Consider the following 15,389-nt stretch of genomic DNA (forward strand, 5'->3'; position numbering starts at 1 on the left):
GATAACGATAAAGACAATTTATGGCGTTATTTTATTAATCTACATAAAACAAGCCAAACAGTGATAAAGCGGTAATGTTATTCGCTAGGGCAGCTATTAAACAAAATTATTGTTGACGCTTTCGTATAAGTATATTCCCCTTTAACTATGTATATGCACTACATTTTATTTATATTTGGGTGACATTAACATAGTAGAATTTAAGAAAATATGGGTAAAATTTTAAACGAAATACATACAACACTTTTAATTTCCAGTAAGGAGTGTGGTATGTATTATTATTACAACCCGGGGTGATACAAACATTTATGTGTCTAGGCCCCAGACTTCTGCCTCTTATATATTACATAGTATATAAGATAGTCTTTCTATATCAGCCTTTAGTGCCTGATACACGTTGATTTTTGGCTATACAGGATATACAGGAGTCACTCTTAGCTCTAAGTCTTACCCCGCGACATTTCGATTTCCTCACGATGTGTTTCTTCACCCTAGGCGCAAGTGTTAATTACGCATTTACGAATTGGTGCATAACATACACGTCCAATCCCCACACGGTTAAACTAAGGCAAAACCTTGATCAGTATATTATTGGATTTCAAAACCGCATACCGACCGAATGGAGGCGATTACCATATAGTCAGAAAGTTCAAAATTTTATTCATGTTTAAATAAATGTGTACCTAAAAATATTGAAAAAATGACTAGCAAATATTTGCCATTTAGCAATGCACATAAATTCCGATATCATTCGCTAAAGAAATATGAGTCAATTGATTGGTGAGCGGCGAGCGCGGCTGCATTCGGTTCTTACGAGCATGTGTATGAAGTTGCAAATGGAATTTCATGTACAGCGAGGCAAAAGCGTTTTCTGAATTTTATCTTCCGGATTGCTGGCTGCGGAGAAATGAAAGTATCGAGAAAATGAGAATTGTGCTGAAATTGATTTTGCCCGTGGCCCAAGGCGGCGACCTTCCATTACCTATTTTATTTCAGCGTCTATTTTGTCTATCAATATAAAATCAGTCAAAGATAAGGCTGTATTCACAATAAACTCTACTTTGATAAATTGCCTGAAGCGAAAGTTCAATTTCGAATGCCGAATTGATAAATGAGTTCCGCGCAAGCTCCCGATTGTTACACTTAACTTAGATTAATATTTCAGTAAATATTATGACAAACATTTCTCAATAACTGGGCCGACATAAACTTGATATCAGTTTAACTTTGTTCAATTAGAAATACAATTTATGTGTCCGACAGACCTGTTCAGATGTTAATCATTGTTTTTATGTGTTTAATTCGATTAGCGTATTCTAAAAATACATTTTGCAAAGGAATAGTCAAGTCTAATAGAATTGGAAGCCCGAAAACATAATATATGTAGGCTTAACAAATTCACCTGACCGTTGTTTAAACTAGCCTTTTTACCGTATGCGGCTCGCGTGTCCTTGGTTTATTCAGGTTGCCTTTACTTAAACAACTTTATCACAGAAGCAGGCGATTTTATGTCTTCTTGCATTGTAATAGTGGCTTCTCTAAATAATACGTCAATGGGAACATTTTCTTCGTCTCTTGTCACGATTCGTAGGCCGCAGTTTCTTGATTACTAAATGCTGAGTCCTTGTGAATTGGAATACGCTTTGTGATATTGCGTTAGATTCTAGGATGTTTCTACTCTTGTTGCTTAAACGTGATTGCTTTTGGAATATGAAATACATAAAAGCGTAAGTGAATGTTTTCCGATTCGAAACAACACATTACCTGTATCCCTTAAAATTATTATTAATAAGTTATATGAGTAATTTTTTATAAGAGGGGCAAACAGGCAGGAGGCTCATCTGATGTTAAGTGCCCATGAACACTCACATTGCCAGAAGGCTCGCAAGTGCGTTGCCGACCTTTTAAGAATTGGTACCCTCATTTCTTGAAGAACCCTAAGTCGAATTGGTTCGGAAATACTTCAGTGGGCAGTTGGTTCCACATAGTGGTGGTGTGCGGCAATAACCTTAAAAAACGCGCAACGCCATTTACATTATCTATATATTATTTGGTTTCTTGACGAGATCTCTTAGAAGCAATAAGGCCGCATGTTCTTTACTAAACTTCGATTTTCTTATTGTACTAGTTTTGTAATGCAACCAAGTGTTAATAAATTAGTTTTGAAAAGGTTTTCGCCTTATAAAAGAAATTTTAAAAAAATAATTATATTTATTTATTCGTGTGTGATATACAAATACCTAATCTTACCCGGTAAAAACATAAATCAGTTCATAAAAATGAATAGCTTATACATATTACGTAAATAGATCTTCTTCATTAAACATTTCTGTAGCAATGATTTAAATTTTTTCAATTTAATAAAAAGTAATATTATTACAATTGGCCATTAAACCGCATCCATTTGCGGTCAACATTTAATTTATTATATTGATTTTCGATAAACTTCTACTTTCAACACGTTGTTTGCGGCTCGCCTATAATTTCAGAGGGGATTAATTGTTATAAAATGAATGAAAAACAAAATCAGTATTAAATATTTATAGTATTAAAGAGAAGAGTGGAAGCTCTTAGAGGAGGCCTATGTCCAAAGACAAGCTGAATAACAGAAATTAACCGGCTTGCCGATTAATTATTATTAGTGTTTATTTTTTATTTTTAGTGTAAATTTTTTAGTAGGTACTTCACATTTTTATATACTAGTATAAGTAAAGGCTTTTATAATTATTATTAGTATTAAAGTAGTGTATTAAAAATGTAGTATAAACTAATATTATATTGTTTATTTATATATTTTATTTTCCGATAAATAATTAATTAAAGCTACAAAAGAAATACCTTATATATAATAAAGGGGGCAAACGACCTGGAGGCTCACCTGGTGTTAAGGACACCGCGGCCCAGGAACACTTGCATGATGCACGCTGCCTGAAGGCTAGCAGTTGCGTTGCCGACTTTTTAGGTATCGTTTTAGGTATCGTATTGGTTCGCTCTTTTCTTGAAGGTGGTGGCGCGTTATACAATGATTAAGAAATAAGATTACCCCACTATGTAATATATGTAGGTATATGTAATACATAACACTTGTTATTTATTTAAACAGTTGATTTTAAGTAAGCGACTTTTTACCCTGAGATCGTGGATTCGAATCCCGACTGTGCCATAAATAAACGTTGAAGATTTATCTGACTTTGAAGTAAAATATCCGGCATGTTCCATAAATCTACAAAGGCTGGCACACTAGGCGTTTCAATAAAAAAATAATGAATATTTTTTAAAGGTATTGATTGTATTTTGCAACGAAACTAGGAACCCCCAATTATTTTTGTACAGGGATTCTGGTGTACGTTTACTACCACTAATTTAGTTAAGTGTTTCCAAAAAAAAATTTGATTTCTTATCGCTACGAAAAAAAAGCCAACATCGCGAGGTGTTCCCAGGCGGTCACCCATCCAAGTACTGACCTCGCCCGACGTTGCTTAACTTCGGTGATCGGACGAGAACCGTTAACGTGATATGGACGTTGGCGTTAAGCATATTGAAAATATAAAATAGAACAACTATAGCAAAAAGTGTCGTTACAAGTTTTGGTCTTAATTTATTCCGTCTAGCCCCCTTCAGCAACGCGCGATAAGTAACTTCGTTCCAAGAACAAAAAGGTAGAGAAATCTAAGACCATGCCGCGAAGCGACTACTTTGACGTGAAGGGTAATGTGGATTTCGTTACGGCGTATACCCACTAGAACGTATTATACGTATACGTATTATACGTAATGCGCAATCTAATATCAACTTGATTATAACCACGTCATGTAACTTGAGTCATTGTAATTTGTTGTTCTGACTTACGGTTATCTGTCGAAAAGGCTTGCCATATATCAAGCAGCTGAAGCAGCTATGCGTTTGACAGTTGCGTAGGTGCTACTCTCAGTGTAACACCTCTGCAATAAACAAGGTTTTAAATCTTGCAAACAACACACAAGTTTACGCCTTTCTTCAAAATATTAAAAGTACTTGCTTTAAATTGCTGGTATTATGGAAATACTATTAAATATGGTTTAGTGTCGCAAAATGGTTTTATAATATTACAAAAGTTACATATGTATGTGTTTAAGTCATAGTAAAATAATAGCCATGATGGCTAATTGTGAGATAACATTCGATGGACTTCAAAATTATCTTTCGAAAAACATGCGTTTAATTGTCAGCCTACGAATCACAATTTTTAAAACATCATTATAAACTAAATTTGCAAAAACAATAATGCACGAAATACAATTCAACATATTTCAGACCCTTCCCTTATGACATTTGACTTCTACATGTACTAGGTACAGATAATTCTGTGCCATGAATAATTCCCACAGACTCTGCATAGAAATATTTTCTGCTATGTTGGTATCTAATCTATGGACGTAAGCGGATCACGTCAGCTTATTTGTGTTTGTTATGAGACGGTACCCCTTGGCGCCTGCAAATGTCTTGTAGTTAATATTACAAACTAGTCACCGGTTTATCTATATCCAGATAAATTAGGTTCTGATTTATCATAGATTTTATTGAGTTTCGCGTACATTGCAGAATTTGACTTTTCATCTTAACTTTGTATGTTACTTTTAGGCATATATTAAGGAGCTAAGGGTGTTTATATAAATATAAGCTGTATTGTTTCCCAAATCTATTTATAACAATGTAAAATATACAAATTCCGACTAGCTATGATTGTTTGAAAATATACATAATTTTCATCTTAGCATACAAACTAAATCTCTCTTTTAATACTTAACAAAAATGGGAATGATGTACCGTAGACTTTTATTATAATAATAGCGTCCTGTCCCGGCATCATACACCTAACCAATAAATATGCACTTCTTAGGGATTAGGTAGCATTTTAATAGTAAGAGATTTTATGAATGAGATTAAAATTGTTTGAAATCGGGCAAATAGTTACAATATCTCCTTGACGCAGCCATTATTAATCACATATTCATTTATTAATCGGCTTCAAAAACCGAAAAAGGAGGTTTACTATTTTTTTATGAGACCGAGTGCCACTGAGTCACGCATTATGGTATAATAATATTTTGCTTGTATTATTCAAACCCCTATTTATACGTTATAGTTAATATTACGTCTATTTGTCAGTCTAATTTCGATAGGCATTGTTGAGGATATTGCGATGCTGAAATTCTGTTACATTTAATTAATTGTCAGTTAAATATGATGTAGATGAGATATACATTTATAATTAACGTGATTTTAATAAGCTTCCTTTGTACTGAGAATAACCTACTAACTCATAATTAAATGTTCGGTTAGATAATCTTTGTTATTCGCGTTCAACGGTTAGGAGTAGGTACTTGGGTTCGACTCCTAGCGACACAATAATTTATGAGATTGGCACAGAAGAATGCTTACTTGTTTATAAAGAAAAATGGTCTGTGAAATAAACGGGAGAATATATCTCCCCCATGCATTAGCCGTTACTTAAGCATTCGAGGCGTAAGTGACGTTCATAAGCGATATAAGTGATTCTAAAAAGACAAATTTATATTCCTACATACATCTGTTCACAAACATAACAAAGCCTTAATGATTAGGTACTTACTACTGTTAGGTACTTTTAAAGAGGTCCCAGCATTGATCATACTCTTATAATTTGTGCTTTTAAATTGCTTGAAAGATCTCGCTAAGACGCGTAATTAAATTTTAAGGTGTCATAGTTCTCCATAATATAGTGTTAAATAAATCAAACATCTGCTAATACACTAAGGAAAGCAGTACAAACTGCTTATTTCCTGTGTATGGTTCCATTACTGACACTTAATGTAGTAAAAAGTTTGGTCAGCTGTATTCAAGTCATACATAAAGTGAAAAATTTATTCAGCAGTGGACCTATCTTTGAGCTTTGTGCTAGACTCCCTCGGCTCACTTAAAAGTAAGTACAAGCAAGGAGTGACTCGCATTTAAAATACGTGAACTGCCGTCGATTGGACTTATTCGTTACTTGTCCTTTGGGACTTGTTCGAGATGCAGTGAGATGAATCTGTAAATTCGACGTAGAGTATTGTTCTAAATAAGTAGTGACAATCATTATTATGCATTTATGATGTTCTTTTAATTAAAATCCACATCTCTTACTCACAGATTCTCTGAGATATCTTTGCCAAAATTGCGCAATTATTAATCAATTTATATTTCTCGCTTTTTAAGTTACACATTTATAGTTAATGTTGTATAAAGCGTGCTGTGTTTGCCTGTTAATTGGTACTTCGAGTTGAATAAGTAAGATTTTAGCTTTTAATGTAATGATGACGCAAACCTTCTTTTTAAATAAATAATTAAAAACCATTATTTGACAAAAAGCGACCAACTCCCTGTTTGAATTAGATACTATTTTATTAATTTTGTTATATTCAACATAATTTTTGACACGGATAACTAAACACAAAAAGTTTGCTTAGCCGATGGCATGGTATCTAATTTTCAGTCTCGTCTTTCCCATAATTATCCGTATTAACAATGAGGTATGTCGAAGTATGATCACAGGGCAATAAAAGTTCTTAGTGCTAAACATATCTATATGATAAATGCTGTTAAGCTAGCTTCTCGAACGGATTACAATTGCTTCATATAAAAATTTAATTTACTCATGTTAATTTAAAAAATCACCGACGAAACTCGCAATAGCAAACATAACGACGTACGTATTTCTAACAGTGATAAAGAAAATTATGTAAAATAACATATATTCCCCGATTTACTAATAATTTAAAAAATAAAAAAAAAATAATCAGTGGCGCTACAACTTTTTGCGTCTAAGGAAAACGGTTTCCTCACGATGTTTCACCGTTCGAGCGAATGTTGAATGTGTGAAAATTAAATGCGCACATTGAAAAAAAATTCCATTGATGCACAGCCGGTGATCGAAGCTACGACCTCGGGGATGAGATTCGCACACTGAACCTCTTGGCCAACACTGCTTACTAATAATTTACTGTTTAATATATTATCTTAACGAATAAAATACAATTAAAATATCATCAGTATAGGAAAATATTTAAGATTTAAGTTTTTAAGATTTAAAAATTGAATAGCTTTTTAATTAATGCCTGAAATATCATATACATATATACGCATATATTGTAATTGTGTTTTGGCATAATATATAAAAATTATAACTGAAAAACTGTGTAGTTACTAGTTACATAACAGCACTACAGCGATAAATATCTAAATTTTACTAATTTTTGAGGATTATATTAAAATATATTTTTTACATGACAAGGATAAAACTTGTAATAATAAAAAGTAATTGAAGTAAAATCGGTCTTAAGCTAAGAGTTGTTTATTATGGACAACCCACGCAAATTTAGCTAAATGTAATATTAATTATCTTCTGTTCTATCTATGTATACTATAGCTATAGTTTTATTACATAACCTTGTTTGGTAAATTCGATGAAAGGTAATCGAATTATTATATTGAATAATAAATAATGATTTGATAAGTTGACAAGATAACTGTACCTTGTTAAACTTGTTTTATTGACCAGTATATATTTTGTATTTTAAGACATGATGTCATCGTTTCCGTGGTGTAGCGGTTATCACATCTGCCTAACACGCAGAAGGCCCCCGGTTCGATCCCGGGCGGAAACAATCTTTTTGATACTTACTTTTTAATTTTATTTAGTAAGTTTTAAAAATCTTAAAAAAATATCAGCGAGAAGACCGCCCATTACACTTCTACTGATTTTATTACTTTACTATACAACGAAATATGTACTACATAATTGAATTAATAAAAGTATAATCAAAGTCAACATTAGTAAAAGTCAAGTTAATGTAAATACATGTTTAACTTATAAAGAACTGAAACAAATCATTCCTTTAGTACGATGCATATAATAGTAATTTATACGCAATAACACCAAAAGTCTTTTCGTATCTTACCTAAGGCGAATTCATTGACTTCACGCCTTACTATTATTTCCTGACTAAAATATTCCTCCCTGATCAAAATTTATAGCATTAGTTTAACTATCCTATTGAACTGTAATCACTCTTTAAATTGGTCTGTTACGCTATTTCACGCTTCTACAATTATTCACTATTGAAATTCCAAAACATTTTTGCGAACGCAAACTCAATTCAACACTAATGAGAGTCGAAACAGACTAAAATCGAACAATTTACGAACACAAATCATTCAAAATAGAAGCAGAGTGTGTTAAACATTACTCTTCATTAATTAAAATATTAAAAGTAAACCTCAAATAATTAGCGGTTGTCAATTAGCTGTTGTAATGTACACAAGGCGCTAACGAACCAAAGCACCCTGCACAAATTTGCAATTTCAATTGGCATACTCCTGACGCCCCTGAGAATACAAGGTACATACAATTATTATAAAACTTGTATTGGAGGTGCGATGATCGATTTCTCGCAAATGCTAACGTGAGAATTGAAACGAATACATGCTGTACATTTACACTAAAATGGTTTTTTTAAACATACATAAAAATTGTTTATTTGATATAAATTATTACATTATTAACGTTTTATTTAAATGTTTACTAGATAATCACGTAAACCAAACAATAAGTATCCACAACTTATTTAATTGTAAGTTTTAAAACATGGATGCTTAAAAAATAAGATTATGTTAGAATATTCATATAATTAACTCGGATCTTTACATACTTTGTTAGTCTTTTCTTTTAAGCTTCAGTATTTTGTACCACAAAAAAGTGGTACCTAGGATATTCTTTCTCCTTTTTTTTAAATTTTATAGATCTATACATACACCTAATCTTATTTATGGTGTTAAACTTAAGTAAACTTTTAAATTACGTTGATAGATTTTACGTCAAAAATAGGTTTCTAAAGAAATTATTTATTATAATAATATTTCTTATACTGGATCTTAGGACTCGGACTTAGAACAGTGTTGACCTAGTGGCATCAGCGTGGCGTCGTAGGGGATCCCCGGCTGTGCACCAATGGACTTTCTTTCTATATGCGCATTTAATATTCGCTCGAACGGTGACGGAAAACATCGTGAGGAAACCGACATGTCTTAGACCCAAAAAGTCGACGGCGTGTGTCAGGCACTGGAGGCTGATCACCTACTTACCTATAAGATTGTAAAATGATCATGTAAGAGATTCAGAAATCTGAGGCCCAGACCTAGAGGTTGTAATGCCACTGTTTTTTTATTTATACTGTATCGGATTAAAAAAAAACAATACATCAATTGTACATTCAAACTCGCACTTGGTAAAATCTACAATCATTTTTATGTGTACTTTATTCATAAACAAGTCTTCGATATACGACTCTGATGGAATCATAAAATCATTTTTATGCGATCTCGTCACTACTCCCAGTGGGTTTTGTCACAATGTTGTTTTTACGAGTTGAATTTTAAATTGAGTAAGGTGAGACCGACTGTTCACTTTATTTTCTACGTGACTTTTTAGAATTTATCCACTTTTGCGCGTTGTCATATTTTTACATCTGCATTACAATAACGTAGTAGCGACATCTAGTGATACCTAATTTAATTAGTATTTTATCGATTAAGTATTTTAAGAATTTTTAATGAATACAAGGTACGCGAAACCCAGTATCTAAAGTTGAATTTTGATCCTTTATAACCTTTAAGTAGATGTCTGACACTTTTGTGGAGATTATGATTGCTATGAAACTACAGATTAACATTATGAAACATATGTCATTATTATTAACAGTGTCAAGCTGTCGGCGCTAGCTACTCCAGCTTGCCTATAACGAACTCTCCCATATCAATACCGAAAACCTATAATACATACGAAATTGAAATTCCTGCCGAATTGGCAGGAACGTTCCTTGCAGCCAACGCGTTGTAACGTAGGTATTGGTAGGTATTTGATTATAAACTTATTAAAACTGCCACTTATGGAATTATTTCTTAACGAAATTGAAGGTTGCTTTTAGTCTGTATTAGATACATTTGTGTATGTAATAATATATAAGCAGGAGTTTAAAGAAAAAACTTTTTAACCGGATTAAAGTTATGTATTATAAATTTACAATTATTTAACATAATTTTAAATTTAACCGACGTTTCGCGTACTTTACAGCGTGCGTGGTCACGGTGACTGAAGACAAAAGGTGTTGGATGTCAAAAAGTATGACAGCTGTAAAAAAAAGGTGCATTATCTGTATTTATTTCCCCGGAGTTGGTATCGACTTTCTTTAAATGTGTAAAGGTTATGTCAATAAAAGACAATACTATAAGCAGGAGTTGTGTGAATACCTACAGCTGAGTTTCATAGTCAGATTTCGAGACAAAATAAATTTCTCCCGAATGACGTCTGTCGATGTACAATGTAGTTTTTAGACACTTTTTGCTGAGAGGCATTTATTTCCAAATATCTTGGTTTTTCAAGAAAGGAGTGTACCAATTACCGCACGATTTCTCAAGTGACGGCATTACTTAACCTAAAGTGAGTCTCCTGTCAATAAGTACATGTTATATTTAAAAATGTAAAAGTTTTAGCTTTAAGCATGCAAATTCATTTATCAAAAGAATTATGTATGTACAGTTTATTATGAGATAACTAGCTGACCTGGCTGACTTCGTTCCGCCCTACAACCTTATAATATCGTTGTTACTTTAATTTAACTTATTTTAGGATTTCATTAATGTTAAGTATTACATTAATACAACTTTTTTGCAAGTACAGAAATGTTTTATTGCTTGCCATTGCGAAAGAATAATGGCAGTTTTACACATTAGGCATCTTCTCTCTAGCGTCAATATGGCGATACTGCATGTTAAGCACTTTCTGATATCCAACATCTTTTGTTCAGGATCAAAGCATGGTTATGCATCTCCTCATTCACCTCAAGATCGGAATTTCTTGAACTGACACGAATTCGACGTAAAATGATGCGTAGTTTTGTCAACAGATGGCACCATATGGTTTTTGCATTCGTATAATTAATTAATTAATTTATTGTTATTCGATAACTTATCCGATATTTTCCGACGGAAACAAATCCAACAAATCAAAAACCATGGCAATCGGTCCAGCCGTTCTCGAGTTATAAGTGTTGTAACAGACACGACTTTCTTTTATATATATGAGATAATATATATTTTCTATGTAACCCTAACTTTCTTAACAAAAGATCAAACAGCTTTAAATAATTAACACTTAAAAAAGGTAAATTTATGAAAATACACCGTACACGGCTTTATCGTAGTTTATACAATAAAGAACGCTTCAGAAATTGGCAGTTTCGCTGTACCTCGCTCGTTTTATAAGTTTAACAATATTTCAGTTATCTGTCAAACGAATAAACCAGTTTTATTTTATAGCCAGTGCACGATGGACTGTCATCGTTTTATTTCCCATAACGCTATTTCGAAACACGGATATTTTAAATAGTGGCGATTTTAAAGGCTAAATTTATAATTTTTGTATTTTATTTTACTAACAACTTTTACACATATCTGCGGTCCCTTTTAAAATTTCAATGCGAAATATTAAAAGTAATATTATTTAGAAACCTGAAATCAGTATATAGTATATACCCTATGTTTTAACACCAACAACAGAACTAGAAAGGTGGAATTGTAGACTTTATTCGACTTTTTTGAGGTCAATTTTAAATAAAATAAGGTTTACTAACCAATATATATATATATTCAAAATATAACCGTTTTATTGAAAAAAAATGTACAACTAACGGGCTTCCAGTACTATTTTAATCAATTACAAGCTAAATTTAAAAAAATCGGTTGTCTGTAAAGTCGGTTTACTGACGATAGTTGAACGTGACAACGTCATAAAAAATATTGATGGGATGGTTGCATTTAAAAAAAAAAAAATTATTTGTTTGATAGGTATTTTGTATGGATATAGAGAAGGAGGTAAATGGAAATCACAATTGAATTGATCAAGTTACATTTATTTGTACGCATAAATACAATTATGTCAATTTTAAATGGAACGCCTCAGAGCGAGGTAACGCCGCATGAGTCATGTTTTTTCGTGCGTGCAGCCGGCTCCATCGAATTATAAGACGTTGTCACGTCAAAAAGGTTTATCAATATTATTTCAGCCTAAAAACGTGAACCACCAAAGTTTTAAGGCGCCGTTATAATCTCCACTTCGCCTGAGTGCTCGGAGCGAATGTTTTGTTTCAGTGGAATTTTCGCCACTTTGTCGTACTACGATACTGTTAATTAAAATCCAATATTGTCTAACCAAAATTGATCACTAGCTCCTCGCTCCGGTTTAATCTGTCGTCACAGCGGGATACAAAGCTTGAAGGGCACTCGTTAAACAAACTGCTATTTGTTATCAGTACTGCTGAACACATTTTATTGGAAATACTAGTACTATAAGGTCACCAATTTATCCTTTTCTTGGACCTAGATTCACATTATACTAATAGAGATATTATTTTAATATACAGTTTACCAAAAAAAAAACATTTAAAAAATTGCCTGAAGTATTTCTCATTCTTGTTAAAATAAGTGTAGTATTAAATTATTTTGGCTGTTCAGCTATGTAGCTGCCCACTGAAGTACTTCGGAACCAATTCGACTTAGGGTCCTTCAAGAAAAGAGCGTATTAATTCTAAAAAGGCCAGCAACGTACTCGCGAGCCCTCTAGCATTAAGAATGTCCATGGGGGTTATCACTTAACATCAGGTGAGACTCCTGCCCGTTTGCTCCTTAATCTATAAAAAAAAAGTCGGGAACTTGAGTAAAACATAATCGTTAAAATCATAACCAATTATACCAATAAGGCAGATATAACAATGACGAAGAATGACCCAAAATGTTTACATGCACCATTCATTAATGAAAATCATATCAACCATTTCAAATAGTCATTAAAAATGAAAACCAATTTCAGTATCCAAAAGCGAATAATAGCTCCAATTTTTCCATTTGTATTAATCTTTCAGCGGCAGGGTCTTCGCCATTGAAAAGCGGGCGCCGTAAATTAATCCTGTAGACAATACTGACCGTGACACTGCAGTGTTTACAATAAATTATTCATACGCGGTGATGGAATGTAAACAAGATATGATTGGCTATTAACATTGCGTCCCCAGACACGCATCACATATTTATATTATGAACTTAATACGTTTAGCGAAACTAAGCCCAATAAGTTTTATGTTTGCCATCAAAATTATTGCGTGTTTATCATTAAAGAATGTTAAGTGTGATTTTAATGTTCTTGAACAGTGAGCGCCATCACATCTGCCCGGCGATTCTGTAACTCACACAGCGGTTTTCGCATCGGCGGTCGCTCTCAAATCAGTCGTAAAGCATTCATTTTACATTTGGCATTCTAATAAACAATAAACTACAAGCTCCCACCTTTTCAGAATGCCAAATCATAAAATGACTGCTTCACGACTGATTTGAGAGCGACTGCCGATGCGAAAACCGCTGTGTGAGTTCGAAAAGTGAGTTACAGAATCGCAGGGCTGCTTAAACAAGGAGATCCAGATTAATTGAAATAGTCAATTTATTATGTATGCATTCATAATTCGATATAATTAAAGACTTACCTTTCAAAAATATTCGTAGTATATTTTAGTAACCTATAGAGTTGTAACAACATGATTATAAAATAAAATGAGTATATGATTATATAACAGGTCTCTTTATTGATAATACTTAATACATAACTTTTTCTGTCTAGAATTTGATAAATTATGATTTATCGTTATCAAAATCGCTATATTACAGTTCTATTTGATGAAAATATAAATTATATTTAAAGTACAGTCGTCTTATAACAAACCTATATTTTGGATAGTGTTTATTATTTTATTGGACAATAAAAATCTTTTAAAAATCATCGTACACCTAAAGTCACTTGTTTATTGCTTTTTACAATACCTTAAAATTTTATAGAGATTTAAAATACCTCTGGTCAAAGTAAGTATATTACTCGATTTATTTTATCGCTCGTAAACAAAGCCTGTAAACTCTGTCAGTCTCGTTTTGAGGTTTTATTGTAAATAACATTTTATAGTAACGTGCCTGAGCCGCCATCAGTTACTTTCGTAAAGCATTATCACTTTATATGCAAATAGTATGAAGTATCTTATTTCGAATCCAACTTGGGTGGACAATACTTCAATAAACAGTTTGTTTTGTATATATTGTAATATGAGATGTTCAAACTCACAATAGTAAAGGGCGTGGCAAAGTTTTACAGAATATTATGATTTAAAAGCCCTAATGTACACATTTTGTATACTTTATTATCTAGTCGTGTAATATTATCAACTTAGGATAGATTATTTTACATATTTTTGATTAGCCGTATCGAACCAAAATGTATATTATAATGTAGACTGATTGACAACAATGTTATACACATTGATGTCAATCATAAATGCAATTATCGTGAACACATGATTGTAGCTTGAAATCAGGTTAGTTACATTACAAATGCGCAACAGCTTCAATTCCTGGCTGAATTCCCCTGCACCATGAACTTTTTATCTATTCGTGCTTTTAACACTTGCTCGTACGGTGAAGGAAAACATCGTCAGGACCCAAAATGTCTATGGCGGCTGATCACCTACTTGCCTATTAGAAAAACAAATGATCACAAATACAGAAATCTAAGGCCGATATGTCTATGTTTTAACACCAACAACAGAACTAAAAAGGTGGAAGTGTAGACTTATTTAAGTTCAATTATAAATGAGGTGTACTAAGTAAAATTATTTTATAACCGTGACTGCAATTAGCCAATCCAAAGTTACATAAAACTCCGACAGTTATCAGTAAACATTTTTAATAACCACTAGCTTAGTTCGATTTTCAAATTCTAATCGAGTTTTAAATTGCAGCAATTCTTATCAGAGCTCGTGCCTCGGTCTCGAACTTTCATCTCTCATCTACTGTCCCATTCCTCGTTAGTCGTTAGCTTCTCCTCAAAACTTCGTCTACAACTTCGCCAACTTTTTTAACTCGTCCAGAACTCATTTCTCGTGATTAATTAAATTGATTGTGTATGGAGTCATTCTCAACTAGGTCCATTATATCGTGTTTCGGGTCAAGTCAGGGGTTATTTTCGCCGAGTCACCGCGAGAACAGATTTGTCACACCCCACAATTTCACCTCTTATTCTGAAAGTTCAAAGGTTTTTTTACTAAAATTAGACATCCAATTTCTTCATGACTTTGTTCCGCATTACGTGACAAAGTTTCAACAGTTTTTACTTTATAATAATTCATGTGGTTAAGTTGTACAAGTTGACATATTTAGGTCGCTTCTAAGTAATACTTTAATTTTGAACTATAGTGTTATAACTAGATTAGGATCTCAAATGGCGCAAGAAATATTTTTCA

The 15,389-nt window shown here is 32.8% G+C and overlaps 1 non-coding gene and 1 pseudogene across 1 annotated transcript; one reads left to right on the forward strand and one right to left on the reverse strand.

Moving 5' to 3' along the window:
• Positions 1–3,415: 3,415 nt before the first annotated feature.
• LOC125055440 lies at positions 3,416–3,528 on the reverse strand (annotated as a pseudogene).
• A 4,063-nt stretch (positions 3,529–7,591) lies between these two features.
• Trnav-aac lies at positions 7,592–7,664 on the forward strand. The gene has a single exon. It is a non-coding gene; the product is annotated as a tRNA-Val (tRNA).
• The last annotated feature ends 7,725 nt before the right edge of the window (positions 7,665–15,389 follow it).

This window comes from Pieris napi, chromosome 1 (genome assembly GCF_905475465.1).
Source record: "Pieris napi chromosome 1, ilPieNapi1.2, whole genome shotgun sequence".
In the NCBI taxonomy this organism is placed as follows: Eukaryota; Metazoa; Arthropoda; class Insecta; order Lepidoptera; family Pieridae; genus Pieris; species Pieris napi.